The sequence below is a fragment of the Plasmopara halstedii genome (assembly GCF_900000015.1).
Source record: "Plasmopara halstedii genome assembly, contig: Scaffold_816, whole genome shotgun sequence".
Taxonomy (NCBI): domain Eukaryota; phylum Oomycota; class Peronosporomycetes; order Peronosporales; family Peronosporaceae; genus Plasmopara; species Plasmopara halstedii.
This window is the reverse complement of record NW_020187732.1, coordinates 1,938,747-1,939,143: the sequence shown is the minus strand read 5'-3', so window position 1 is coordinate 1,939,143 and position 397 is coordinate 1,938,747.

Genomic DNA, 397 nt, shown 5'->3' with positions numbered 1-397 from the left:
CGATTCGACACGATAACGCGGAAGTCGAAGCTGCGCGTCGTCGTGTGGAGACTCCAAAAGCCCCTCGCTTGCGACATCGAAGCGATCGAGCGCCAGTACGCCGCTGGTGATGACTGGTCGTTCATCTCGACCCGCATGGAGCAGGCGCGACCGTATGAGCTCCCTCGCGCCAAATACGACATGGTAATCGACACCGGTCGGACTTTCGCGAAGACCCCGCTCCAGAAGATCATGGTGTCGCTGGCTGGCAAGCACCATGGTAACGAAGCTCTCGAGCGAATCGCGATCGGGCAAGTATCCAAGCTCCCCGGTGGCAATCTGCGCGTAAAAGTGAAGACTAAAGAAGCCTGCTTGAAGCTGGAGCGCACGAAGGTCAACATCCTTTGGTGGTGTATTT